Genomic DNA, 2,421 nt, shown 5'->3' with positions numbered 1-2,421 from the left:
GTTAAATGGGGCCTTTTCCCCTTTAAATTAGGCCATAATACCTTATTTAAATGCAAAGCTAATATAATAGTATCTGCAATGCACACTGCCCATCACTACTACTGACTGTTTGGTTTAGTGAGGTCCTATGTCAACCCCACTGGCGTTGGTCATGACTGTAATTGTGCACTGAGAAGACAATCAAACTTGAATATCTAGAGGAAGTAAAAGTCATAATAACATTTCTGTAGGTGAACCTGCTGAAGAATCATTAATGTGCAGGATCCCAGGATGCCACCATCCCAGAGACTGCCTCTCTCACTCTGCCACCTCAACCCTCTCTCTCCTTCTCCAACTGCCCCAGGGGAGACTGCTGGGACCATGCCCATGACTCCTGGGGGGAAGGGGGAGCAAGAGGCAGGGCAGTGTCTTTCCCCCTCACCTCCTGGCAGTGAGGGGTCCTGTCCATGTGGCAGAAAGCACAGCTGTGCCAGGAACTCTTCCACCTCCCTGAGGGGACAGCCACTGAGGGAGTGCCTGGACAGCAGCGCAGTCTGCAGAGCACCTCGGAGGTGGCAGGCTCCCATTGGAGGATGGGTAGAGGGTCCAGTCCTAGCAGGAGACACTATGCAGGGCCACCCCAGGGGCATACACTGGTGTCCTCTATCCTTAATGGTGGTCACAGCTACCCAAAGAGGACTCTCCACTCCCCATTGGGCATCAGGTTGAAGAACCCAAAGGTCAGCCTTGTGCCAGCCACAGCAGCACTGCCTGCCATCCCATGGCCCAGGGCCAGTAACCCTGGTCTGAGGGCCCATGATTATGCCCTTGAAATCTTGCCTGCTCATCTTTTGGTGCAATGCTGTATCAGCAGAGGTGCCCATGATGATGGAGTGAGACAGGTACTACTCAGAGCAGTGGATCACTCGGCTCATGTGTTGATGAAGACTGCAACTAGCTGCTAGAATTAATGTGAATTACATGAACACACTGAACATCAACACTTTGAATGCACTTTGCATCCCCAGGTTACTTCTGGGGCTATACCTATCTAAGGGTCATCATGCCTTCCATTGCCCCTGGAGCTGTCCTACCCCAGTGAGGGCATAGCTGGGGTGTCCAGAGAGGCCATCATGGGCCACCATCCTCCCCGGGGTGAGAAATGGATAGAGGGGAGGAGTCTCTACCACACCCAGCTGGGAAGCCTGTCTGTCCTGCCCCTGGAGGCTGTCAGTGGTACCACCACTCGGCTGCCCTTCCAGAGGACATGGCCCAATGTCCACCCACCTATTTCATGTGTACCAGGTCACATCAGCCCTCTTCCACCAAACAGATTCAGGCTGTGGGGGAGTGGGTTTGGATCAGGGGAGGGGCAGCATGACCCCCCCGCCACTGCCCCCCTGCAACCATGCTTGGAACATGACCTCAGATCAGATGTGGTGACCCCCCCAGATTTAAGCAGATTACTAAGCAGAAGAAAAGAAACTAAACAAGATTCCCTCAGTAATGGTGAGTGAAGAGGGAAGAGCCTAGGTCCAAATCCCTGCTCTTGTGACAGCCACATAGAAATGTGGCATACAGAAGTCTGTCTCCTCATCAGTGCCCAGGGGGCCCAAGTCTTTGTGACTGAAGCTCAGCCTGCAGATAGATCAGGTTTTCCAAGAGCTGGGTTGTTTATGAATGCAGCCCAAAGCATGTGGTACACTCCATTTAAGGCTAAACACCTGCACGAAACTGACAGCAGACAAGTATTGTAAGAGAAAGTTGAACAAGAACTTTGAATTGAGAGTTCAAGAGGGGGTGAAATTGTTCAGAGGTAAATGGGTAGGGACCTTGTGGTCCACCCAGAGGTCCTTTATGTTATTAAGGTCTTTATTACTGATACCTGAAGATTCTCATGGCAAAAGTGTCCCCGGGTTTGCAGATATGCAATTCTTAGCCTGAGCCTGTCTGGCAGTGGGATTGTTATTTTGCATCATTCAACCATAAGGTTGATGGTTGATAAGATTTGCACTGCCTGTTTCTATGATATGTTATGGGTGCAGGAACAACCTATTGGTACCACATTGTCTACCATCCAATGGGTAGTGCAAGGCTGCTCTTAAAGGAGTTCTCCACCTCCCTTGGTCTACTCTGTCTTGGTATCATCAAGACAGTTAGTTCTGGCTATTTTCAATTTAAAGTCTAGTTATAAACCTAGCACTCTTGTCTAACAAGTAATTTGTGCTACAAAGGGGTAAAGCTGTTGCCACTGCTACCCAAAATATACTTTTGGCCTGGTGTTCCATCTGGGTGTTGAGATCCGAGAGGTAGTGACAGAACTGGTCATATAGTCTGATCACAGCCTTATTTGTCTTATGGTTAGAGTACCTTGGATGGCACACAATGACCAGGGTCTTGTGGTTTGCATGAGCCTGTGCTGGGTTTCCCATGTATAGGTTA

At 49.8% G+C, this 2,421-nt stretch overlaps 1 pseudogene; it reads left to right on the top strand.

Annotated features, from left to right (window-relative positions):
- Nucleotides 1–885: 885 nt before the first annotated feature.
- Nucleotides 886–1,040, top strand: LOC122789536 (annotated as a pseudogene).
- The last annotated feature ends 1,381 nt before the right edge of the window (nucleotides 1,041–2,421 follow it).

This window comes from Protopterus annectens, chromosome 14.part0 (assembly GCF_019279795.1).
Source record: "Protopterus annectens isolate FY-2018-M chromosome 14.part0, PAN1.0, whole genome shotgun sequence".
Lineage (NCBI taxonomy): Eukaryota > Metazoa > Chordata > Ceratodontiformes > Protopteridae > Protopterus > Protopterus annectens.
Note: the sequence above shows the minus strand (reverse complement) of the source record. Positions and strands in the feature narration are given on the sequence as shown.